This window comes from Lepus europaeus, chromosome 4 (genome assembly GCF_033115175.1).
Source record: "Lepus europaeus isolate LE1 chromosome 4, mLepTim1.pri, whole genome shotgun sequence".
NCBI classification, from domain to species: domain Eukaryota; kingdom Metazoa; phylum Chordata; class Mammalia; order Lagomorpha; family Leporidae; genus Lepus; species Lepus europaeus.
In genome coordinates, this window is record NC_084830.1 from 147,614,228 (window position 1) to 147,641,416 (window position 27,189).

At 42.0% G+C, this 27,189-nt stretch overlaps 1 protein-coding gene across 1 annotated transcript in view; it reads right to left on the minus strand.

The window, feature by feature from the left end:
• Positions 1-27,189, minus strand: part of CDC42SE2 (CDC42 small effector 2) — a 103,957-nt gene that overhangs the window by 51,877 nt on the left and 24,891 nt on the right. The window contains exon 2 of the mRNA XM_062189223.1: positions 22,301-22,468. The gene's annotated coding sequence lies outside the window, so the exon portion shown is untranslated. The remainder of the gene's footprint in view (positions 1-22,300; positions 22,469-27,189) is intronic.

Sequence of the window (27,189 nt, forward strand, 5' to 3'; positions counted from 1 at the left end):
TCTCTGCCTCTCCTTCTCTGTCTCTGACTTTCAAATAAATAAATAAATCTTTTTAAAAAAATAGAAATATCTCCATCTATTAGTGGCAACCAGTTTTAATTTACTGAGTTGTTTCTTCTGGTACTTATAATTATAAATGAGATGCTTATTGTTGAATTTTTTTTTAAAGATTTATTTATTTTCAAGTCAGAGTTACACAGAGAGAGGAGAGGCAAAGAGAGAGAGAGAGACATCTTCCATCCCCGGTTCACTCCCCAGATGGCCACAACAGTCGGAGCTGCGCAGATCCGAAACCAGGAGCCAGGAACCTCTTCCGGGTCTCCCATGTGGGGGCAGGGGCCCAAGGACTTGGGCCATCTTCTACTGCTTTCCCAGGCCATAGCGTTAACCCACTGTGCCACAGCGCCAGGCAGGGTTTTTTTTTTTTAGAAATTTTATTTCTAAAATTATCAATTTTTGACTAAACTGACCTTCTCCTTTTACCATCATCACTAAGTATAAAGTGATATTTAATGTTTCTGCTATTATTTTGCCACTGCTCAGATAGACTGTGTCCTTGTGAAGTATTTTACTATGAATTCATCTTGATTGAGGGTTTTCTTTAAGATTTTATTTATTTGAGAGGTAGAGTTACAGACAGTGAGAGGGAGAGACAGAAAGAAAGGTCTTCACTCCTCAGGTGGCTGCAATGGCCAGAGCTGCGCTGATCCAAGGCCAGGAGCCAGGCGCCTCCTTCCTGGTCCCCAATGTGGGTGCAGGGGCCCAAGCCCCTGGTCCATCCTCCACTGCTTTTCAGGCCACAGCAGAGAGCTGGACTGGAAGAGGGGCAGCCGAGACTAGAACTGGTGCCCACATGGGATGTGGGCACTGCAGGCAGAGGATTAACCCACTGAGCCACAGTGCTGGCCCCGGGGTTTTTTTTTTTTTCTCTTCAAGTCTATGGTTCTCTGCCTGAAGCTACATCCCTAAAGAACAATCTGCATTTGGTATTGATTAGATATCCAAAAACTGAAGTGCCTATGTTCAGCTACAAGCTTTAATTCACTAATTTCGATTTCCTTTTTTTAAAAAAGATTTTATTTATTTATTTGAAAGGCAGAGTTAGAGAGAGGGAGAGATAGCAAAATCTTCTATCCACTGGTTCACTCCCCAAATGGCTCCAACAGCCTTTGCTGGGCCAAGCCAAAGCCAAGAGCCAGGAACTTCACAAGGGTCTCCAATGTGGGTGCAGGGTCCCAGAGAATTGGGTAATCTTCCACAGCTTTCCCAGGCCACAGCAATCTGAATCAGAAGAGGAGCAGCAGGGACTCGAACCGGTACCCATATGGAATGCTGGTGCTGCAGGCAGCAGCTTTGCCACAGCACCAGCCCCAGTCTGGAATTCTGGAACCGCTAGGGTAATATACTTTAGTACTGTACACTGGTATGTAGGTGGTAAGCCTGGAAACATAGCATGGTATAATGATTTACAATTTTATTCTGAAACTAGACAACTAACTTAGAATTCTTTTTTTTTTTTAATTTTTATTTTTTGACAGGCAAAGTGGATAGTGAGAGTGAGAGTGAGAGAGAGAGAGAGAAAGGTCTTTTTGCCGTTGGTTCACCCTCCAATGGCCGCTGCGGCCGGCACATCACGCTGATCCGAAGCTAGGAGCCAGGTGCTTCTCCTGGTCTCCCATGTGGGTGCAGGGCCCAAGCACTTGAGCCATCCTCCACTGCACTCCCGGGCCATAGCAGAGAGCTGGCCTGGAAGAGGGGCAACCGGGATAGAATCCGGCGCCCCAACCGGGACTAGAACCCGGTGTGCCGGCGCCGCAAGGTGGAGGATTAGCCTGTTAAGCCACGGCGCCAGCTAACTTAGAATTCTTAATTCTTTCACTGTCTAGGTGAATGACCTTGGGCATTTACCTTTGTATCTCCCAGTTTGCTAATCTATAAAACGGACTTTATAACTGTCACACTTAGCTACCAATATAGAGAATTTTCAATAAATAATTCTATCATGACTGGTCTAACCTATTAATAGTAAACAAACTCCCTTCAAATAATAAATTGCTTTAGTCAGGCTTTCTTCTCATGGGAGGCTTTGGATATCAGCAAGTTAAAAGTTTTGGAAGAGAATGCTTGTCTAATATCCAGTTACTAGGGGAACGTCTGCCAAGTGTTTTGTAGAAGATGACGGGAAGGAATTAAAACAGTTTACAAGAACGAAAAGTATGTGTAATTCGTGCTTCCTGGTCAGGCAAGGAAGTCCCTACCAAACCCCAGAGGACTAGAAAGCCAGCTGAGCAGACTGCAACCTTTCTCTGGGTGTACAAGGCAAAAGGTGAGCTGGAGACTTTGATAACATGCCATATTTACACTGGTGATTTGTAGCCATTTTCTCCCTTCAAAATGGATCCATACATCACTCGGTTTGACAGTCACTGACATCATCCAACATTTCACCTGCTACAGAAACACCTCTTCTACATAATGGGTTCAACATTCATTTTAATAAAATGGAAAAAAATTTCAAACACTGATCCTGATGTTGCCCTCTATAAAGACATTCATGAAGAACCCTAGCTTTTTTTTTTTTTAAAGATTTATTTATTTATTTATTTATTTGAAAGGCAGAGATACAGAGAGAGAGGCAGAGGCAGAGAGACAGAGAGAGAGAGACAGAGGGAGAGAGGGAGAGAGGGAGAGAGGGAGAGAGGGAGAGAGGGAGAGAGAGGGAGACGGAGGGAGGGAGGGAGGGAGGGAGGGAGGGAGAGAGAGAGAGAGAGAGAGAGAGAGAGAGAGACTTCTATCCATTGGTTCAACCCCCAAAAGGCAACAAAGGCTAGAGTTGGGCAGATCTGAAACCAGGAGCCTGAAGCTTCCTCCAGGTATTCCAGGTGGGCGCAGGTTCCCAAGCACTTGGGCCATCTTCTACTGCTTTCCCAGGCCATAGCACAGAGCTGGATCAGAAGTACAGCAGCTGGGACTCAAACTGGCACTCATATGGGATGCTGGCACTGCAGACAGTGGCTTTACCCACTACATCACAGCACAACTCCCCCAAGCATTCTTTAACATAACAGTTTTCCACACGATATCCCGAGAGGAACAAGATCAAAGTGATTTACATCAGATTCCTACTTCCTTTGTGCCAACTACCTTAATTCTGTATTAACTTGATGTTTTCTCCCCCGAAAAGAGAGGTATTTTCAGCTGCCAAAGAGAGGTATTTTCAGCTGCCACTAATTATTTGGGTGGGAAAAACTTACTCAAGGTTTACAATGATAACACAAGTACCATATTCTTTGAAGAACTCTTAAATTTTTCCTCTGACAGGACTGCAAAAAAAAGTGTATCAAATAGCATTATCAACATGCTTAACATGATAGCTGGCAAAAAGTATCGTGAGATTATTAACTTATTTTTATATTCCGTTTTCCACCACCTTTTTGAAGTATCTGAATGTACTGCTATTACCTTTATTATAATCAAAATAAATCAAACATACTACCACAATAACATGCCTCTGGATATATTTTTTAGTATTAAGAAGATGAAATTTATTTTTTTAAAGACTTATTTATTTGAAAGGCAGAGCAGAGGGGGAGGGGAAGGAGAAGGGTGAGCAGGAGGAGGAACGGGAGGGGGAGGGGAGGGAGGTCTTTCCTCCACTGGTTCACTTCCCAAATGGCAACAAGGGCCAGGGCTGGGCCAAGCAGAAGCCTGGAGCCCAGAGCTGCTTCCAGGTGTCCCAAATAGATGCAGGGCCCCAAACACTTCAGCCATCTTCCGCAGCTTTCCCAAGCACATTAGCAGGGAGCTGGATCAGCATCTGGGACTCAAATCAGAACCAGTGTCCATTTGGGATGCTGATGCTTCAAGCAATTATGCCATGGCACTGGCCCCAAAATTTATATTTTAAGCTTTGGACAAAAAGAAAGCCAATCTTCTCACCCTTATCAGTAAATATTTTTTTTTAATCTAAAATCTTCCAAAATTATCTCCAAAGATTGAAGGAAAAAAAAAATAAAAAGTTCCTAGAAAATATACAGAAACCTTCTGAAAATTTCAGAGAAGATCCAAAATTAAATCAACACCATCAATTACAAACAGGTATAGGTCGTCTTGCGTTGCTGACAGCACACAGAGGCGATACATTGCATTTAGTAAGAATGAATTTATTTATACTTTTCCAAAATGAGAAATTAAATTCCAGGAAAACACAGACAGTTTAAACTCCAAGACTTTCTTAAACTTTAATGTCTATACAGGCTCAATTAACAAAAGAATTTAAGCTGTCAAAAGGAAAAATTTGATGTTATCTTTTTAAATTTTTTTTCACACTCTGTGCATTTATGTAATTATTTTTCTAAAAATGCTTAAATATGACCCAAAGTAAGGTATGCTTATATTTCAAACAATCTTCAAAATATCTTGAAAAGTGTATTCAAATCTGTTATCCTCCTTGGTTAACCCATATATGAACTCTAAGAATAAGACATGTTGACTAAAATTAAGAAAAATTAACCCAGAACTCATATACAATGATAAAAGTTCTGTTCTGTAGCCCAACACAGCCCATCCAGACTGTACACTTCACACCCAGGAGGCCTTGAAGGCCTTCACAAACTTGAGCATGGATCCTAAGAATAGTAATAGAGCCAGTTGCTACTAAAGATGTTAAAATATGTATGCATGTGGGATTTCAATGACAGGTTAATAGCTACTGTTCTTTTAGTTGCTTAGAGAACAAAATACTCCTCTATCTCCTTCTAACTGTAACATGGAGATCACTATCTTTCCACGCAGTGCTGGTAGTTTATATGTAACCATGAAAAGAAAACAGAAATGATGCTTCAAAGGAGGTTGTCTTATGGTATGGCAATCTCAAAGATAAACAGTCAAGTAAGTTCATTTTGGGCACAATACAAAGAACATACACACACACAAAACAAACATAAAATACCTGTAATATCATATTACCAGCTAAAAAACAGTACCTCCCATTGCTATATTAAACATTACATACAGTCTATCAGTGAAGAGACTGAAAATCATACACATATTTAGCCTTCCTGTGTACTTCTTCTCTTAAATTAAATCAGGTCATCAATATCCTCTTGCTGTTACCACCACCTAACCAGAAACATACTTCAGTACATATTCTTAATGTGGCATTTCAACATTTATGTACCACAGACAACAGCAGCAATTTTTTTTAAAAGATTTATTTATTTATTTGAAAGACAGAGTTACAGAGAGAGACAGAGAGAGAGAGAAAGAAAGAGGTCTTCCACCCACTGGTTCACTCTCCAAATGGCCGCAACAGCCAGAGCTGGGCCGATCAGGAGCCAGGAGCTTCTTCCAGGTCTCTCAGCCAGGTGCAGGGGCCCAAGGACTTGGGCCATCTTCTATTGCTTTCCCAAGCCATAGCAGAGAGCTGGATCAGAAGTGGAGCAGCCAGAACTCAAACCAGTGCCCATAAGGGATGCCAACACCACAGGCAGCAGCTTTACCTGCTATGCCACAGCGCTGCCCCAATAGCAGCATTATTAATACACAGACAACAGCAGCAGAGGAGGACAAGACATGTTTCTTACTGCCAACTATATTGCAAAGAAGTTCAAGAAACAGGTAGGAAAACAAGCAAATTTGCAATGTAGAACATTTCTGCTTCACTGATTCATTTTACTGAAAGTACGCATGCATCTATGTGCTAGACATGGGTATGTGACAATGGTTAATGGTGATTTAAAAAGAACTGAATGCTGAAAAAATGTGTAACTCAATAGCTACATTATTTATAAATATGTATTGCATTCCAATCTATATAATCATTTTTCCATTTCAGTTCTCTGCTGAAGCAGTGGTTCACTTTTGTGTATCATTTGGTCAACTCCTAGGACTGGGACAAGGTCAAGCAGGGCCTCCCAGCAGTTCACAGGTTTGGAGCACACTAACTACTGCTGCTTCAGGCCCTGATGAAAACAGGTAGGGTAAGAGTCTCAAACATCTGAGTACCTTTGTAGACTTCATAAAGCTCAGTGACAAAGCTAGGGTTCAATGAAGGGGAAAAATGAACAGAATACCTACTTAGGCGACGATGAAAACTAGTATATTTCAATTGAACTCATCAGCAATTTACAAAAAGTTAATGCTTTCGTGCTGTATGGTAAGTTGGTTTTTCAATCTTCGTTTCCCCCTACAGAAGAACACAGTAATTATGATCTCCAATGTAGACAGCTGATGGAGTGGTTCTTCCTCAACAAGCGAAGTCTCCACAACTTCATTTCCCAACAGAAGGGGGCTCTGCCTAATTTTTATTACACAGTCCAGTAGTCCATTAGTGAAAAATTATCATAGGGGAAAACAGGGCATTCTTTTCAAAACTTTGAACTGCTTCAGGAACAGTAAACAACCTAAATTCCCAGTTTTCACATCACAATATTTCTAGTGGGGATATGTAAGAACAAAACTGGAGTTGGAACCACCTACTCCATACAGACTTGAGGAACTAGAGGTAGTTAGTTCAGGACTGCCACTCCATCAGTGACGACACAGTATGAGATCTGGGATGCACTAGCCTATAGAATTATTGTATGCTGGTTTTACAGTAGAGGTACCTACTGAGCACTAAAGAAGTAACTGTGGTTGTTCTTTCACAAATCAATTTTTATTTTATTTTAAATTTTTTTGACAGGCAGAGTTACACAGTGAGAGAGACAGAGAGAAAGGTCTTCCTTTTTTTGTTGGTTCACCCCACAAATGGCCGCTACGGCCGGCGTGTTGCAGACGGCGCTGTGCCAATCTGAAGCCAGGAGCCAGGTGCTTCCTCCTGGTCTCCCATGCGGGTGCAGGGCCCAAGGACCTGGGCCATCCTCCACTGCACTCCTGGGCCACAGCAGAGAGCTGGACTGGAAGAGGAGCAACTGGGACAGAATCCGGCGCCCCGACCAGGACTAGAACCCTGGGTGCCGGTGCCTCAGGCGAAGGATTAGCCAAGTGAGCCACGGCGCTGGCCCACAAATCAATTTTAACAGCTTGTTAGTATATCATATAGTCAGTAAACAATATTTTTTTAATGCTGAATAGTCAAAACCCTTTAACAAAAACAGAGAATTAACTTTTTAAAGCATTATGTAACAAGATCTTCTTTTCATACTCAACCCTGTTATAATGGAAGGTTTTGATAATGAGGTTATAATAATGATTATTTCAGAAATAGATATACTAACCAGTCACAAAAAACATGGATTTTCTATCCTGTTTCTTAAAGGGTACATTAAACAATCAGTGATAGAAAAATTTCCTAGATTTAAAGAAAACTCCAGAGGATGGCATAGTGGTATAGTGGGGTTATCTGCTTGTGATGCCACCATCCCATATGGGTGTGGACTTAAGTCCTGGCTGCTCCACTTCCAACCCAACTTCCTGCTAATGCACCTGGGAAAGCAGTAGAAGATGGCCCAAGTACTTGGGTTGCTGCCACCCATGTGGGAGACCCAGCTGGAGTTCCTGGCTCCTGACTTCCACCTGGCCAGCTCTGATTATTGTGGTCATTTGAGGAATGAACCAGCGATGGAAGGTATCTCTCTTTCTCTCTCCCTCTCTCTGTAACTCTGCCTTTCAGGTAAATAAATTTTTTTTTTTTTTTTTTTTTTTTTTTTTTACAGGCAGAGTGGACAGTGAGAGAGAGACAGAGAGAAACGTCTTCCTTTGCTGTTGGTTCACCCTCCAATGGCCGCCACGGCCGGCGCGCTGCAGCCGGCTCACTGCGCTGATCCGAAGGCAGGAGCCAGGTGCTTCTCCTGGTCTCCCATGCGGGTGCAGGGCCCAAGCACTTGGGCCATCCTCCACTGCATTCCCGGGCCACAGCAGAGAGCTGGCCTGGAAGAGGGGCAACCGGGACAGAATCCGGTGCCCCGACTGGGACTAGAACCCAGTGTGCCGGTGCTGCTAGGCGGAGGATTAGCCTATTGAGCCGCGGCACCGGCCTGTAAATAAATATTTTTTAAAAATTAAAAAATTAAGCAAATCCAAATAGACTATAAACTTCTGATATGGGGGGGAAAAAAATGGGCGCCAGCACTGTGGTGTAGTGGGTAAAAGCCACCACCTGCAGTGCCTGCAACTCATATTGGCTGCTGAGACCCAGCTGTTCCACTTCTGATCCAGCTCTCTGCTATGGTATGGCCTGAGAAAGCAGTAGAAGATGGCCCAAGTCCTTGGGCCCCTCCACCAGCGTGGGAGACCCGGAAGAAGCTTCTGCCTTGGAACGGTGCAGCTCCAGCCGTTGCAGTCAAATGGGGAATGAACCAGCGGATGGAAGACCTCTCTCTCTCTCTCTCTGTGACTTTCAAGTAAAATAAATAAATCTTAAAAAAAAAAAAGAAAAAAATGAACACCTGAGTATTAATCAACCATTACACTATATACTTTGAGAAATATCTAATTTAAGTTTTACAGTCCTTACAGATTATTATTCTTATTATGGAAATGAGAAAGCCACAAATCAGACACACATTAGGGAGCTTGAAGACAGACTTTCTGTGTATCCTTTTCAAAAGTTGGTTCAATGCTACCCTAAATGATAATTACTTAGGACATACTGATTGTGTTAAGCTCCACCAAGGTAGAATGTGAACTATCATTTTATCTCTTACTGCATTTAGCAGTGTAACTTGTCCCAGCATCTGCAAATAAATAATAAATTAATTTTAGCAGAAAACATAATCACACAGTACTGAAGAAGTAGGATGGAATTTGGCATGGTGAAAACCTGTGTGCTAAAATACGTTCTACCACTTTTCAGGTAAGTGGCTTTATTAACCTCCACCCTCTCTGAAAGGAAATTCTCAGCTTAGAAGGATTATGCCAACTTTGCAGGAATGCTCTAAAGCTGGATTTACCAAGCTCAGTGCCACTGATATTTTGGCCTAGATAATTTTTAGTTGTGGGTGGCTGTCATGTGCACGGCCTTTGACACACAAAAATGTCTCCAGATACTGCCAATGTCTCTGGGAACTTGGTCCTCTAGCTGAGAATCACTGCTATAGAGAAAAATATAAAAATGAACTTAAAGGAAGTCTCTACTCCAAACACTCTGCTTCAGATGGGAGGGTTAAGGAAAAGATTCCCAGATTCAGAAGTCTAATGACATTCCCCTAAATGCAACGATCAGAAACACAAAATTCTAACAATCTGAAGTGATGTATTGTTACATAGCTACCAATTAGAGTGCCAATTCCTATACAGTGAATTTCATCAACTTCAGTTATGTTTATATCTTGGAAATTATGAGGTCATAAAAAGTTGTTAGGTTCTGCTCTGAAGTCCAGCTAACTACCCCACGGCTACAACACTGGAGAGACCATGCAAACAGGCACACGGCTTAACAGTGCCTATTGTTCCCAGTCATCTAGCCTTCCTGAACAAAGCACCACACATGCAAGGACAATGCATACGATCCCCCAGTCCTGCTTATCTGGTAGCTGAATACCTTCAAATGGTCTGTGGTTGTTATACCAAGAACTGCCAGAACCCGCCTAAATTCCTGATCCTCAAAACTGAGAAATAAAATAGTTATTGGCTTAATTTGTTAGGTTTTGAGGTGATTTGTTATCTCAAATCCTTACATGAGTACTTTTACACTGTATATATTTTACATGTACATTTTTTTCACTTAAATATTTTCATGTATTTCAGAGGAAATCTTCATATAACTATCTTCATTGGCTCCAATGAGGTCATCCAGTTTTTCACTAGATGACAAACTATCATGGGCTTCGGGTGTCTTCCAAAAAAATCAAACCTCGTGTGGGAAAAATAAGTAAATCTAGATTTCAGAAACATTAATGGTAATAACAAAAAGAAACAAACTGCTGGAGACAGAAAAAGCTGTCCTATACCCTGTTGAGAGGAAACTGGCAACCTACAACCAGAAGCAAAGGGCAATAAAGTAAAAGAAGTAAAAAGACACGTGAGCTAAAAATCACCCTTGACTCTCCCTAGATTGCCTCCACATGGAAATTAGCAGCACCAGACTAGATTTCTTTGTGACCAGGATAAAATCAGGGCAGCACCAAAGACCAGTTACTGGAGAAAGCCCAGGAAAATAGGTACAAGCTTGCAAGTCATGTTCTTCCAGCTCTTGGCATGGACTCTTCACAGTGGGAGGGAGGAGAGAGGTGCATCTTCTGGGCTGGCTGAGTATCCCTCATCAGAACCTCTTGGCACCAGAGCAGTTTCAGATTTCAGAGCTTTTCATGTTACAGAATACTTACAAAGATTTTAGTAACTGCACATTTCTAACCTAAAAACTGAAGATCCAGAGTCTATCATGTCAGCATTCACAAAATTTCAGATTTCAGAGCATTTGAAATTTCAGATTCTTGGAATGGGGATGCTCAAACTGTCTTATTATTTATAAGATTTTAAAAAACAAAATTTGGGACCAGTGCTGTGGTGTAGTGGGTTAAGCCACCACTTGAGGCACCGGCTGGATGCAGGTTCAAGTCCCGGCTGATCCTCTTCCAATCCAGCTCTCTGCTGTGGCCTAGGAAAGCAGCAGAAGATGGCCTAAGTGCTTAGACCTCTGTACCCACATGGGAGACCCAGAAGAAACTCCTGGCTTTGGATCGGCCCAGCTCTGGCCATTGCAGCTATTTAGGGAGTCAACCAGAGAATGGAAGATCTCTCTCTCTCTATATATATAATTATGCCTCTCAAGTAAATAAATAAAATCTTTAAAAAAATATGATCAGAAGTTGGCTCAATTTCCACCTGTCCTTAAACTCACATAGAGGAACACAAACTTGCTAACACAGAATTAGATTAGGTGACTAATACACCCTCCCCAGAGACTACTACCTTAAAGCTCAAGAAGACACATGTGGAACATAAAAATACACTAAGAAGAAGACAACACACTGAACCACTCACACCACCAAAAGCAGAATTATAAAGATGGATGATTCAACAGCGCACTTTAAGAAGTGAAGACCAGGGGTAGGTGCTGTGGCATGGTAGGTAAAGCTGCGGCATACAGTGCCGGCATCTCATATGGGTGCCAGCTGGAGTCCCAGATGCTCTATTTCTGATCCAGCTTTCTGTTACGGCCTAAAAAAGTAGTACAAGATGGCTGAAGTCCTTGGGTCTCTGCATCCATGTGAGACACCCAGAATAAACTCTTGGTTCCCGGCTTCAAATGGGCCCAGCTCCAGCAGTTGTAGCCATCTGGGGAGTGAGCCAGCGGATGGAAGACTTCTCTACCTCTAACTCTGTTCCTTTCAAATAAATAAATAAATAAATAAATAAATCTTACCCTTAAAAAGTTAATGGTAATGAAAATTTAAAGCTACCCTCCAAATGGATCAATCTGCTTATAATGGTTACTCCTGAATCAATTACTACAGTCAAGGGAATAGAATTCAACTTTTAACCAAGAGACTAGGTGTAGATTAAGCCAGTGAGAGTCCACAAATACAACGGAAGGAAGGGAAGAAAACTTGGCATGTTGCAATGAAGAGGAAAATGTATGGAATAGTCAGGCGGCAACAATGCCTAGAGAGATTTAATTAAGGTGTAGCACAATTTAAGGTTAGCTACTAATTATATAACCTGGGGTGTTCAGGCTATTACAGAGTCTGGCACATACTAAGACATCTAGAACATATGCACAGAATCAATGGAGGTGTGTCACACCCAATTTAAGAGATTCTTGGGGCTATCAGCTACAAAAAAAGACTGGACTTTTAATAAATAAATGCAAAAACCAACAAATGAGAAGATGGCAAACCTCTTTCAAATATTCTAAGTTTGTAATTAACGAAATTAAATTAGAGGTCGCTGCTGTGGCCTAGAAGGTTAAGCCAGTTTGAGACCTAGCTGCTCCACTTCCAATCCAGCTCCCTGCTAATGCGCCCGTAACAGCAGCAGAAGATGGCCTAAGTGCTTGGGCCCCTACTTCCCATGTGGAAACCTAAAGGAAGCTCCAGGCTCCTGGCTTTGGTCTGGTTCAATCCCGGCCATTATGGCCATTTGGGAAGTGAGCCAGCAGAAGGATCTTTCTCCTCCTTCTCTTCCTCCTACTTCTCTCTCTGCCTTCCAAATAAATTTGAAAAAAATATATATATATATATATGTATATTAGAAAAAATAAATAAAATTAAAGCCTGAAAACCCAACTACTATGTTGCATCTATTCAATTAACTGTAAAATGAGGCAATGTTCAACACTGGGAAGAAACAAACCAGCAATCACACACACACTGTAGTAACTATGTATACTAATTCTTGTATAAAGCACTCAAAATGTTTATATTATTCACTGCATTAGAATCACTTGTGGAAATTAAAAAAAAAAAAGGAAAACAATACCTATGTGCACAAAAATGTTTTATCGCAACATTCCTTGTAACAACTGGAGGAAAAACCCACATGCAACCTAAATGACAATGAAGTAACACAGTTTGCTTTAATGATAGGTTATTTAGCCACAGTACAGTGTTAAAGAGGATATATTTAGGTTATTCAGCCACATTATAGTGTTAAAGAGAATATACTGAACAAATTTCATCATTTAAAGCCATCTAAATAATTCAATAACCTTGAGAAATTTGCATTAGAACTACTATGAGCATTTTTTGTAAAAGATTTGTGAATTTGTTTGAAAGAGAGAGTGAGAGGCAGACAGATAATCTTCCATTCACTGGTTTACTCCCAAGATGGCCGCAATGGCCAGGACTGGTACAGGCTGAAGCCAGGAGCTTCCTCCAGATCTCCCATGTGCATTACAGGGACCTAAACATTTGGTCCACTTTCCACTGTTTTTCCCAGGCCATTTGCAGGGAACTGGATTAGAAGCAGAGCAGCTGGGACAGGAACCAGCGTCAATATGGGATGCCAGGGTTGTAGGCAGTGGCTCCACCTGCTACGACACAACACAGGCCCTGAGCATTTAATTTTTAAAGTTACTAAAAAATAGGCCTAAAAGCTTGTTTTTAAAAGTCTGACAAATTTGCCATCCTATGTTCTGAAAACATCTGCTGTTCACCAAGAACAAGTCGACAACTATATTTCAGATATAAGCCACAGAAACATTAAATTTCAAGAGTATTCAAGGTATTTTTATATTAAAGGAGGATATAATATAGCTACTCTTAATGAATGAGCAGTTTATGACATTTTTTGGACTTTTAAATAATAAAATATGTGTAGAAAATTTCAACATCTGCTGTGCCAAAGAAAGTGCTGGTATTATTTCTACTAAATGCTTTATATTTTTATCTGTTTCATTAGCTCAGCTCCATATGAGACCACGGACTGCCTTGATTTCTGGAATCCTGCCCCAATTCTTTCCTCCTGGGTCTTGTTGCCAGGGCTGCAGCTGCACAACCAATTCTTATTAAAATGTGAGTCTTTGAAATGCAAGTCTATGGAGAGGGATATAAAGGATTTCATTATCTTTTCTCAAAACTCAGTGAGGATTAAAGACTCACCCTTCCCAAGCCATACCACCATTTGTACCCCTTTTTACCAGCTCACACTTAAATATAATAAACACAGCAGCTGTCTTAGACGACCATATAAAAGTAGCCATAAAGGAGTAAATTGCACAATAATGAACCATAAAGTCTAGTGAAAGTTATTTAAAAATTACTTCTAATATCTGAGACATAGTTGGCAGGTCACAACCAATTTCAAGCAACAACATGATTTTCAAAATAATACTTGTAAAGAATAAACACCCATACAACAATTTAAAATAACTTCAGAAATTCAAGTCAGGAAAACAAAAACTGCAATTTACCCAAAGTGTAAAACACTTCGTAAGTTTGGAATTTTCTTGTAGAACATTCACATCCTTAACATTTTCTTTAAAGAGAGGGGGAAAAAACTCCCATTTTTACTAGAGTCTGATATACTTGTTCTCTACATAGAATCGTTAACAAGTGTTTGACCTTGTTCTTGAATAACCTTACAACTAAATTTATCCTGCGGGAAAAGTTAACACAAAACCTGAAGACCATGAAGATGAAATTATTTACAATTAGAAGTAGATCAAATATTGCGATACAAAGTAAAAATAACCATCCTTTTTTTTTTTTTTTTGACAGGCAGAGTTAGACATTGAGAGAGACAGAGAGGAAGGTCTTCCTTCCATTGGTTCACTCCCCAAATGGCCGCTACAGCTGGAGCTACGCTGATCCGAAGCCAGGAGCTTCCCCCTGATCTCCTATACGGGTGCAGGGGCCCAGGCACTTGGGCCATCCTCCACTAGAACCCAGGGTGCCGGCACCGCAGGCAGAGGATTAGCCAAGTGAGCCTCGGTGCTGGCCAATAACCATCAATTTCTTTTTTTTTTTTTTCTTTTTTTAATTTTTTTTTTTTTTTTTTTTTTTGACAGGCAGAGTGGATAGTGAGAGAGAGAGACAGAGAGAAAGGTCTTCCTTTGCCGTTGGTTCACCCTCCAATGACCGCTGCGGCCGGCGCATCGCGCTGATCCGAAGCCAGGAGCCAGGTGCTTATCCTGGTCTCCCATGCAGGTGCAGGGCCCAAGCACTTGGGCCATCCTCCACTGCCTTCCTGGGCCATAGCAGAGAGCTGGCCTGGAAGAGGGGCAACCGGGATAGAGTCCGATGCCCCAACCGGGACTAGAACCCGGTGTGCCGGCGCCGCAAGGCGGAGGATTAGCCTGTTAAGCCACGGCGCCGGCCCATCAATTTCTTAATGACATATTCTTATCAACGTTGGTACACCACTGGAATTCTTTTAACATGTAAAATCTTAGAATTTTAACTATTTTAGGGAAAAGCATTAAGGTTAGCAAAATTCCTTGGGGTTAATAATTTCTCAGGGGCCAGTGCTGTGGCTTAGCAAATTAAAGCCTTGGTGTGCAGAGTTGCATCCCATATAGGTGTGATTCCGAGTCCTGACTGTCCCACTTCCAATAAAGCTCGCTGCTAGTGTGTCTGGGAAAGCAGTAGAGGATGGTCCAAATGCTAGGGCCCCTGCCACTCATGTGGGAACTCCTGAGGAAGTGCCTAGCTATGGCCTGGCCCAGTGCCAGCCATGTAGGGACTGAATCAGCAGATGAAAGAGAGCTCTATCTGTAATTCTGCCTTTCAAAAAAAAATAAATGTAAAAAAGAATTCTTGCCGGCGTTGCAGCTCACTAGGCTAATCCTCTGCCTGCAGCAGCGGCACCCCACGTTCTAGTCCCATTTGGGGCGCCGGTTCTATCCCGGTTGCTCCTCTTCCAGTCCAGCTCTCTGCTGCGGCCCGGGAGGGCAGTGGAGGATGGCCCGCCCAGGTCCTTGGGCCCTGCACCCGCATGGGCGACCAGTAGGAAGCACCTGGCTCCTGGCTTTGGATCGGTGCAGTGCACCGGCCATAGTGGCCACTTGGGGGGGTGAACCAATGGAAAAAGGAAGACCTTTCTCTCTGTGTCTCTCTCTCACTGTCTAACTCTGCCTTTCAAAAAAATAGAAAAAAGAAAAAAAAAAAAGGAATTCTTAGTCTGTTTCCTGGGTGATTCATTTACTGTTAAATGACGAGAAAACCAGAGATTGTAAAGTGAAGGGTAAGATCTCCTTAGGAGGTGCTGAAATTCTCAGACCATGCACTTCAAGTCAAAGAAACAAGGCACACTGAGATACAGTTCTAAAAAAGTGATTATTTAAGCTGGCGCCGCGGCTCACTAGGCTAATCCTCCGCCTTGCGGCGCCGGCACACCGGGTTCTAGTCCCAGTCAGGGCACCGGATTCTGTCCCGGTTGCCCCTCTTCCAGGCCAGCTCTCTGCTGTGGCCAGGGAGTGCAGTGGAGGATGGCCCAAGTGCTTGGGCCCTGCACCCCATGGGAGACCAGGAGAAGCCCTTGGCTCCTGCCATTGGATCAGCGTGGTGCACCGGCCGCAGCGCGCCAACCGCGGCGGCCATTGGAGGGTGAACCAACGGCAAAGGAAGACGTTTCTCTCTGTCTCTCTCTCTCACTGTCCACTCTGCCTGTCAAAAAAAAAAAAAAAAAAAAGTGACTGTTGCATTAATTTAAATCTACTTTATAACTTCATAAACTTTAAGGACACAAGAAATACATGATTAAAACACAAGTCAAGACGGCCTCACTCTCCTTAGGATGGGTATTAACAGAAAATAATTGTTGTCAAGGAGATAGAGGCCAGCGCCGTGGCTCAACAGGCTAATCCTCCACCTTTGCGGCGCCGGCACTCCGGGTTCTAGTCCCAGTTGGGGTGCCGGATTCTATCCCGGTTGCCCCTCTTCCAGGCCAGCTCTCTGCTATGGCCAGGGAGTGCAGTGGAGGATGGCCCAAGTGCTTGGGCCCTGCACCCCATGGGAGACCAGGAGAAGCACCTGGCTCCTGCCTTTGGATCAGCACGGTGCACCGGCTGTGGCGGCCATTGGAGGGTGAACCAACGGCAAAGGAAGACCCTCCTCTCTGTCTCTCTCTCACTGTCCACTCTACCTGTCCAAATAAATACATTTAAAAAAAAAAAAAGAATAAGGAGATAAAGAAACTGGAATTCTTGTACACTGTTGAGACTGTAATGTGCTACAACTGCTATGGAAAGCATTTTCAAAGGTCCTCATAAAATTACAAATAGAAATATCACAGGATCCAGCAATCCCACTTCTGGGATATATTCAGAAGAACTAAAATCAAGTTCTTGAAGAAATCTGCACACTCATTCACACCAACAACATTCACAAGAGCCAAGGGGTGGAAACAACGCAAATGTCCATCTGAACAGGTAAACAACACATGGTCCCCAAGAGTCACCCCTTGGTATCAGCAGGCATTGGTGCCAGTACCCTACAAAGATAACAGAATTTCCAGATGCTAAAGCCCTTTATATAAAACACTGCATATGACCTACACGCCGGCGCTGTGGTATAGCAGGTGAAGCTGCCACCTCTAGTGCCAGCATCCCATATGGGCACTGGTTCTAGTCCCGGCTGCTCCTCTTCCGATCCAGTTCTCTGCTATGGCTTGGGAAAGCAGTAGAAGATGGCCCAAGTCCTTGGATCCCTGCACCCATGTGGGAGACCTAGAGAAAGCTCACAGCTCCTGGCTTAGGACTGGCTCAGATTCGGCCGTTGTGGCAAACTGGGGAATGAACTGGCGACGGAAGACCTCTCTCTCTGTGTCTCTCCTTCTCTGAGTAACTCTGACTTTGAAATACAAAAATAATAAATAAATAAATTAAAAAACCACCTGTACCTATTCAGCACAAGTGCATTTTTTTCACCATTTTCAATGTCTTTGGCTGAATCCACAAAGCGAAACATGCAGATACAAAGGGCTAACTGTATATACAAGAGAATATTGTAGTATAGCCTTAAAAATGAAGCATCAGGCCAGCATTACGGTGTAGTAAGTCAAGCAGACGCCTGCCCTGCCAGCATCCTGTGCTGGCGCTGGTTTGCGTCTCAGCTGCTCCACTTCCACCTAGCTCCCTGCTAATGTGCCTGGAAAAGCAGCAGAGGATGGCCCAAGTGCTTGGGCCCCTGCATGCACATGGAAGACCCAGTAGAAGTTTCTGGGTTCAGCGTGGCCCACCCTAGCCATTACTGCCATTTGGGGAATAAAGCAAAGGATCAAAGATTTTTCTGTCTCTCCCTCTAACTCTGCCTTTCAAATGAATAAAAAATATATATATATATAAAAGGAAGCATCTTGTACTACAATATGTATGAACCTGTAGATATTATACTAACTGAAATATGTCAGTTGCAAAAAGTTAATATTGTGTGATTCTACTTACTACTAAGTATCTAAAGTAGTCAAATTTATAGAATCATAAAGGAGGTATGTACTTGGAGGGAAGAGGAGAGAAAGGAGGTTTTTTTGGTGTGCAATTTCAAAAAGTTCTAGAGATCTTTCTCACAACAGTGCAAATATAATATAACACCACTAAACTGTACGTAATCAGTTAAAATGTATCTTTTTGTGGGTTTTTTGGAGAGGCAGAGAGACATAGAGCATGTTCACATGCCAGCAACATGGCAGGAACCAAAACTCAACTGAGCCCTCACCATGCTCTCCCAGGATCTGCATTAGTAGAAAGCAAGAGCCAGAGCCCAGAATCAAGCCCAGGTACTCCTCTGTGGGACACCAGTACCTTAACTGGCTTCTTACCACTGGCATAGCCCTAGGAATATAGATCAATAACTTGATAATTAAGGATTAAAAGCCTTTACCATATGTGCTTATCCTTAACCTTAAATCCCACTTTTAGGAACTGGCAGAACACATTCATGGACATTGGGAGTGGGCACCAGGGCTATCTTGATCCCATGTCCATGATGGACAGCACGGAGGGAATTTTATTTTAGAAAATACAGTATCACAGAGTTCTTTGAATTTTTTTTAATCCACCAAGTACGTATAATATACAAAGTGTATTTCTCAAAGTACCTTCCTTTGACTCTGTACAATAACACTGCAAGAATCCTCTTTGAGAAAGGTTTAATAACATAGTATTCAGGTGGTCCAGAGAAGAACAATGAAGAGCTCAGTAGCAGTGGTTAAGGGCATAAACCTCAAAGCCTAACAGATAACAGTTAGGATCCTTAACTTCTTCCACACTGCATAATCCCTGATAAAGATGCTGATCCACTCCATTATTTTCTCAGGTGTCAAAAGGAATACAACTTACTTAACAATCAAGTCAAATAAAGTTGAAAAGTACTTGACAGAGAGCCTCATATTTAGCACTTCAACTACTGTAAGCTATTATTAATAAAAAGCTATTCACTCCCTTAGTAAAAAGAGACATTACATTAAATACACAGCATATATCAAGTACTCTGTCCAAAAGACAGAGAACTCAAACTCCAATATACATCTACCCCAAAGATTTTGAATGAGGTCCTATACCTGTATGGTATCTTCTCAGGAAAAAACAATTTTAATGAAGAATTAATTTAAAGTTAGTCAGAAGACAGTCCCCATGATTATTTATTTTACAGTTTCAGAGGCACCAAGGGTTCAGCAGAAGTCCCTGCAAAAAAGCCAACAATCACTCACTGCAGAGGGCCGGATGCTCCATTCTTCTAGAACACTAACCCAACTGCAACTGATACGAACACAAATGCACATAGTAATATTCATTTAACGTCTCTTCCACTTAATAAGCTCTTTTTGTAATGGCATGAACCACGTATTTGCTTACCATCTTAGCCCTTCTACTTAATATTTGAGTATTTGAATGAATCAGTCAATGGACAACCTTATCTGCCACCCTGCACACCTGCACCACAGCCCTATTTGCCTAATTTACAATTTAAGTTTTTCTAAGTCTGCATTTTCATTATACATAGAATGAGTGATGGGAAGATATACCTGTTAGAATGTCTTCATATACATGTAAGGGCAAATCCAAGGCCAACTGGACTAAACAAAGAATTCACTGGCTCACCCTGCAGAGTAGATGTATACCAACTGCAAGAAAGGCTTGTTCCAGCAACTCCACTGCTGTGATGAGGCGCTAGTTCTCTCTGCTCTACTCCTTCAGTGTTGCCTTCTTATTTGACTATCTATTTTCAAGGTCAGAAGATAGCTGCCAGAAGTTCAGTGAGTACGTTTTCAAGTTGAAATTCAGAAAATTTGATAAGTGCCTTTATCCCAACATTCTTAGCAAATATCCTAAGATCTACTTTGATTGATAAGGCTTAGGCCACATGCTTGCCATGACTGCAGACAGCTGGTCTAGTGCTTAAGATGCTTGTTAGGACGCCCATGTCCCATGTCACAGTGCCTGAGTTCCATACAAAGCTACTGACGCCAGCTTTCTGCTAACACAGACCTCAGGAGGCAGCAGGTGATGACCCAAGTACCTGAGTCGCTAACATCCACGTCAGAGAAGTAGACTTCAGGAATCTGGGGCAGAACCAGCAGATGGGAGCTCTCTGTCTTTGTATCTCAGTCTCTCAAATTAAAACAAAAACAAGCCTAGCAGATTATCTGATAAAATCATAAATGGATCTTATTTCATATTTTCTCAAGATTATAATACCAGGATTTAAAAAATAGACAGGTACATGGGCGGGGGCAGTTTATTTCATAAAACTTTAAAATATGAGCAACTAGGTAATCCATCCTAGAGCCCAAGACCCTCCTTAGAAAAAAGAAAAAAGACCCTACTTAGTATATTCACTACCAAACCTCATCTCCCTTCTGGCCCCTCCCAAAGTACAACTATGTCCTAAGAACAAAGCAGGATATACACTTCAGGAAATCTCTTTGTGAATGTACATTGCAAAGTCAAATAAAAAATATTCCCAAATTATACTTTTTACTATCTATGATTCTCATTTCTATAATGAGTATGGAAAACAAGACAGAAACTATTCTCTACTTTCATAACAGAGAAGAAACTGAAAGTCCATTTATTAGATTTTCAGTCAATATTCAAACAGAAGAAAAGCTGGTTCTGATGATAAAATTGAACAGAAAACAAAAGGTAAAAACCAAGCAACATTTTCTACAAGAGAACTAATCACGTGTACACATGTTATAGTAACAGTTATATAAGTTATAGTAATATTAAATAAAAAGCCAAATTTTGGGACCAGTACTGTGGCTCAGAGGGTTAGAGCTTCGACATCCTATATAGGCACCAGTTTGCATCCCGGCTGCTCCTCTTCTGATCCAGCTCTCTGCTATGGCCTAGGAAAGCAGTGGAGGATGGCCCTAGTCCTTGGGCCCCCACACATACGTGAAAGACCCAGAGGAGGTTTCTGGCTCCTGGCTTTGGATTGGCTCATCTCCGACCAGTGTGGTCATTCAGGGAGTGAACCAGTGGTTGGAGGACATCTCTCTGTCTGTTTCTGTCTCTGCCTCTCTCTGTGACTCTTTCAGATAAATAAAATAAAACTTAAAAAAAAAAAAAAAAAACTTCACTCATAATCTTAGTGAGAAGCAATGTGGATAAAGAAAAGGATGCGAGTTAAAAAGAATATATCTGGGCCGGCGCCATGGCTCAATAGGCTAATCCTCTGCCTTGCGGCGCCGGTACACCAGGTTCTAGTCCCGGTCGGGGCACCGGATTCTGTCCCGGTTGCCCCTCTTCCAGGCCAGCTCTCTGCTGTGGCCCACGAAGGCAGTGGAGGATGGCCCAAGTGCTTGGGCCCTGCACCCCATGGGAGACCAGGAGAAGCACCTGGCTCCTGGCTTCGGATCAGCGTGATGCGCCGGCCGCAGCGGCCATTGGAGGGTGAACCAAAGGCAAAGGAAGACCTTTCTCTGTCTCTCTCTCTCTGTCCACCCTGCCCGTCAAAAACAAAACAAAACAAACAAACAAAAAAAAACAAAAAACAAAAAACTGCTAAAAAAAAAAAAAGAATATATCTGTATTTATTAAACTCTGGAGATTGGCTGTTCAAATACCAAATGATGCAATTCAGTCACTATGTACTGATGGCATCACTAAGAAGACAGCAGCAATAAGGGTATAAACATAGCCCTGACTTCATACTGTTCATCAAGGGCTTCAAAGGCAGCAGACTCCAACAAACGTTACTACTACCAAGCAGAAATGCATGAGACACTAAAATGAAAGGGCTTGGGTAATCAAAAAAGGATGAAATAAGTTAATCCAGATGATTTCTGCAGCAAGCAACACAAAATCTCCAGGTAAAACTGTTTAAAGAGTGAAAAAAAAAAAAAAATCAGGTAAGGTGGCTCCAAGCACATTACACGGGGCTCTAGTTCTACTTCTCTGCAAGTTCCTTGGTTCTGCCCTCCTTTAAGTGAAACATCACCTTCAGGCTACTAGCAACTTGGCTGCAGCACTTACAGATGTCACATTCCAGATGTCAGATAAAACAAGCTCTGTGGAGAAGAGGGATCATCTCTTCTTTTCTCAAAAGCATGAAAACCTTCCCCAGAAGTCTCTGGCAGACTTCGCTTTCTCTTTCATTAACCAAAACTGGCTCTCATATCCATTCCTGAAACAATTACTCCCCAAAGGAGTGAGTTCAACCACAACAAAGATCAGAATGGACACTGGTAATGACCATGACTTGTCAGACCTTGGACTGCAGAAAAAAATAAAAGAAAAATACATAGACAAAGGACAGGATATGCCTAAGGGGAGGAAGAAAAGTCAGACCCTTGAGTCACACATTAAAGACACCACTGGAGTTTAAAAAAAAAATTATTTTAAACTGCACTGTAGTGATTTCTCTAATACAAACATCAACTTACTATCTGCCAGTAAAGGCTAACAATGTAGAAAAAGTCTCTTTTTATGGAGAGTACGCAGGTTATTAAAATAAGGAAAAGTCAGACTTACCACTCCTCGGCAATGGAGTCATCCATTCAGTTACCTCTGGGGTGAGAACATTCCATTTGCTCCACACAGATGATTTTGCACACTGACTGTCGACAGTTGTTCCTTGAAGGTTTCTTCTCATTTGGATTTGAGGTTTCACTCAAAAATCCAGACTCAAACTGGCCCTATCTGCAAATTAAAGTATGAAATTAGGAGGCAAACCCATAGGAAGCACTTTCCTCCTCCCCCATCTATAATTAATACAGCCACATGAAAACTGAATTTAAACACTAAATCACTAAGCATCATGTTCAAACGAAACCACCCACATTTCCACACCTGACAGAACTTATTACACACAGTTACCACCCTTTCTCCTCATATAAACTTGGTGCTACTTCCATATTTATCAGGTACAACTCTTACAGCAAGTTGCCCAATGGGCAGAAGTCAGCACATAGGCATCTTGGGTGAATTCACTCAAGGTTAGCCTACCGTTATAAATCAGAGGACTTGGGGGCTGGCACCATGGCTCCTTTGGCTAATCCTCCACCTGCAGTGCCGGCATCCCATATGGGCGCCGGGTTCTAGTCCTGGTTGCTCCTCTTCCAGGCCATCTCTCTGTGTGGCCCAGGAAGGCAGTGGAGGATGGCCCAAGTGCTTGGGCCCCTGAACCCACGTGGGAGACCAGGAGAAAGCACCTGGCTCCTGGCTTCGAATCGGCGTAGCTCTGGACGTAGCGGCCATTTGGGGGCTGAACCAACGGAAGGAAGACCTTTCTCTCTCTCTCTCACTGTCTAACTCTGTCAAACAAATAAAATAAAAATAAATAAATAAATAAATCAGAGGACTTGAAATGAAAATCCAGTTTTCTGACCTTTCTGACCTTGAAATATCAGAAGATCTAGACATACCGGGCCTACAGTCTCACAGATGACAACCTATCACAGTGGATTAGCAACTAACCCTCTAGATTGGGCATGTGGCTCTGTGGTCCTCCACTCTCTTTTACACAACAACCTGGCTGTTGGTTACCCGTCTAGATGCCACAGGCATCTGAGCTTGCAAACTCTGCTAAGTATTTACAACAGCTTGCTAGGAATACTTTACTACTGCCAAAGCCAAGCGTGTTTTTCTGCCTCAGAGATAGCATATATGATAAAAGGCTAACACAATACACTCTGAAATCAAAGGTTTGTGTTCTAATTCTGCAACTGAGAAGTTATGTGTGTATTCAAGCTTGTTTCTAACCTCTTTAAAACATATACCGGGGCTGGCACTGTGGCGTAGTGTGTAAAGCTGATGCCTGCAGTGCCACCATCCCATATATGCACCGGTTCAAGTCCCAGTTGCTCCACTTACAACCTGGGTTTCTGCTATGGCCTGAGAAAAGCAGAAGATGGCCCAAGTACTTGGGTCCCTGCACTTGTGTGGGAGACCCAGAAGAAGCTCCTGGCTCCTGGCTTTGGATTGGTGCAGCTCCAGCGGCTACAGGCATCTGGAGAGTGAACCAGCGGATGGAAGACTTTCTCTCTCTTTCTCTGCCTCTGCCTCTCAAATAAATAAATAAATAAATATTTTTTAAAAAAATCCTTCATTTTCAAACATCCAAATAAACACATAAGCACATTAACACTGTAAACAACAGGCCTAAAACCAAACACGACCAAGATGAATCTGCCTTCTCCATCTCAGTAAACTGCCATGTGATCCATGTAGTCATTGCTCCAGTGACAAAAGTGCAAATCCTTACCATATACCCTCCCTGCTCCTCCAAAACGATCACCTAGCAACTGATTCTCCCTCTAACACACATCACCCCGCCAACTAGTTTGTTTGATCATTGCCAACTGTAATATTGGCAATTAAAGTAAAAAGGTCTGCACATGGTCAAGAGTTCAGTCAATATATTCTTTAAAAGCATATACAGGGGCCAGCGCCACGGCTCAGTAGGCTAATCCTCCGCCTGCGGCGCCGACACTCCAGGTTCTCATCCCGGTTGGGGCGTTGGTTCTGTCCCAGTTGCTCCTCTTCCAGTCCAGCTCTCTGCTGTGGCCCAGGAGTGCAGTGGAGGATGGCCTAAGTGCTTGGGCCCTGCAACCGCATGGGAAACAAGGAGGAAGCACCTGGTTCCTGGCTTCAGATTGGTGCAGCGCACAGGCTGTAGCAGCCATTTGGGGGGGTGAACCAACGGAAGGAAGACCTTTCTCCTGTCTCTCTCTCTTACTATCTAACTCTGCCTGTCAAAAAAATAAAATAAAATAAAAATAAAAAAGCATATACAGTGGCCGGCACTGTGGCATAGCGAGCAAAGCCACCGCCTGCAGTGCCAGCATTCCATATGGGTGCTGGTTTGAGTCCTGGCTGCTTCACTTCCGAACCAGCTCTCTGCTATGGCCTGGGAAGGCAGCAGAAGATGGTCCCTGCACCAGCGTGGGAGACCAGGAGGAAGATCCTGGCTCCTGATCAGCGCAGCTCCAACCACTGCAACCAACTGGGGAGTGAACCAGTGGATGGAAGACCTCTCTCTCTGCCTCTCCTTCTCTGTGTAACTCTGACCTTCAAATAAATAAATCTTTAAAACACACACACACACAAACACACACCATTTGGACATAACTCCTAGGATTCCAACCACAGCAGCTAGGTAATGGCACAGTGGGTTAAGCCACCGGCTACACCCCATACAAGAACCAGTGTGAGTTCTGGTTGTTCCACTTCAGATCTACCTCCCTGCTTGAAGTGAACTGGTGTATGGAAGCTCTACCCTCCCCTATCCCCCTTAACTTTGTCATTTAAATAAATCAATGAATCTTTATTTAAAAAAAATTACAGCCATAAAACCAGCAATTCCCCACTCAGAATCAGTTATTTTGTCAGAATTGCCTAAAAGTTCAACTATTCAAATAATGTTAGCTTGAGATGTAAAGGTTCCATATCAAAATACTGGAGATGCCATACATAACATTGCAAAGTACTGATATTACATTTTATGAACTTCTCCATTTCTTCAACTGCAGGCTGACAGTGAACTAAGAGGCCACACTTCATTTGATGATTAAATTTATGAAGTGGGGGGGGGTGCCTGTTAGAAGTCAGCTTGCAGGATACAAGATCAACACTCAAAACCCAATTCTATTTCTATAGAACTGTTCAAATTCTGGAAAAATTTTGACTTACAATGCGTAGAATATGAAGCAATTAGGTATAAATAAATGATATACAAAGAACATAAATGGAAAGAGACACTTTAAATATGCAGCTACTTTTATAACAAAGTTATTCAATCTATATTAATAACTAGTAGCAAGACTGATATTAAAATCAGGACTCTCTCACTGCATTGTTTGAAATTTGTGGCCAAAACCTTTCTTTTCAGAAAATAACTCTTCAAAAGTGTAATATCTAAATGCTAAGGATCAGAAATATAAGTACTGATTACAAGAAAGCATATGCCAAAAATAGCACTCTATTTATATAGTATAATTTGGCTGGGCAAAAAGACAATGTGGTAGATTTCAACATTTAGTTGGTCATGTTTCATACAGTACCTTTGTCCTTCATTACATTTGATTAGAATTAGATTTAAAAGTTAAGTCACTTCACTGTCAACCAAAAATACATCTTAACAATCATTCATTGAGAACTTATCTGGGTAACAGCACTAAAATGTACTTCAAATTCTGTTCAGAATTCATGGAAAAGTCATGAAGTCAGATCCAGTTTAATTTGGGGCATTTGTTTGTGTTTTCTGTACCATATGAAAGGCCATGGCTATCCTCATCTGCCTGTTACTTATACTGATGAGACAGAGTAAATGCATTACTTCCTGAGCTGAATTTAAGCATCACATTTTATTTTAGACAAATCAAAAGCATGTATCCCCATCTCGATGTAGATTTCTAGTAAATCTCAGTTTCATTACACTGCTGGGAAGAAAATGAATCCATCTTTCAAGAAATAAGTCAACAGAGCCTTGAGTACTTGTAGGACAGTCACAAAGAGAAATTCGCCGCTTCTTCATCATCCCAAATGTCAGAACTAGAATGAATGAGTGGATGCTATATGTTCCACATATTAGAATATCTTCCTGTGTCACTACTGCCAGGAACTAGAATGTCCTGATCTGTCATCAGAGACCAGGATGTTAGGATAAGTGATTCAGAATTCCCCCAGAGAGTTTATTTAGACCAGTTTTACAATTTCTTCCAATTCTAGGATCCTCTCATGAATTTAAAAACAAAATGTATTTTTAAGTGCCTGGCCCATCACAATTCAAAAGTCTCAAATTTAAGCTGATTAAACCAGAAAAAGCTAACATCCTAAATCTTACAGTAACATTTTTGTTTAGTTTCCACCTTTCCCCAGTGGATAGTAACTTATCAGGCCTCTGATGCTAAGTGAAAAGTATGTTCTTAAACACATATCCAATTTCCATGCTCATTTAATATCAAACACTAAGTTTCATTTTTGTAAACAAAGAAATACAAATCTGTTAGGGACAAATACAGATCTGTCAGAAATCTAGTCCAAATTTCTCATTTTACAGACTCAAAAAAGGTAGAGAAATTTGTCCCCAAATCACGTAACTCATTAGTATAATATCCAATAACACTGAAATAAATCATTGCCATTTATTTCCTCTGTAAGCACACACTGTAAAGAAATGCATATAACCCTTCACTTAAGCAATTCAACTGAAAAGTTATCTGGGAAATAACATAGCTGTGATGACAGTGTTCACACAGTTAGGTTTGCTTCTTGGTACTATTTGCTGGTACTGATAATATTCCTAGATTCTAGGAGAGTAAGATATAAAAGGTTACAAAAATGGATATGGCAAATAAGGCAAAAATTTTAAACCTAGAAATAACCTATTTCTAATTGCTGGATTTTCAGAATTTGGTGGG